This window comes from Physeter macrocephalus, chromosome 3, assembly GCF_002837175.3.
Source record: "Physeter macrocephalus isolate SW-GA chromosome 3, ASM283717v5, whole genome shotgun sequence".
Classification (NCBI taxonomy): Eukaryota; Metazoa; Chordata; class Mammalia; order Artiodactyla; family Physeteridae; genus Physeter; species Physeter macrocephalus.
This window is the reverse complement of record NC_041216.1, coordinates 7,655,678-7,656,205: the sequence shown is the minus strand read 5'-3', so window position 1 is coordinate 7,656,205 and position 528 is coordinate 7,655,678. Positions and strand designations below refer to the sequence as shown.

The 528-nt window shown below is 38.6% G+C and overlaps 1 protein-coding gene across 5 annotated transcripts in view; it reads right to left on the bottom strand.

The window, feature by feature from the left end:
• KIAA0319L (KIAA0319 like) overlaps positions 1 to 528 on the bottom strand; it is a 106,199-nt gene that overhangs the window by 9,485 nt on the left and 96,186 nt on the right. The window lies entirely within an intron of this gene.

Here is a 528-nt window from a genome sequence, read left to right as displayed (position 1 = left end):
ACCTAAATGTCCAACGACAGATGAATGGATAAAGAAGATGTGGTACATATATACAATGGAATATTACTCAGCCATAAAAAGGAACCAAACTGGGTCATTGGTAGAGATGTGGATGGACCTAGAGACTGTCATACAGAGTGAGGTAAGTCAGAAAGAGAAAAACAAATATCATATATTAACGCATATATGTGGAATTTAGAAAAATGGTACAGATGAACCTGTTTGCAAGGCAGAAATAGAGACACAGATGTAGAGGACAAACATATGGACGGACACCAAGGGGGGAAAGGGGTGGTGGCATGAATTGGGAGATTGAGATCGACATATATACACTACTATGTATAAAATAGATAACTAATGAGAACCTGCTGTACAGCGCAGGGAACTTGACTTAATGCTCTGTGGTGACCTAAACAGGAAGGAAATCCAGAAAAGAGGGGGTATACGTATTCATAAAGCTGATTCAGTTCGCTGTACAGCAGAAACTAACACAACAATGTAAAGCAACTATACCCCAATTTAAAAAAA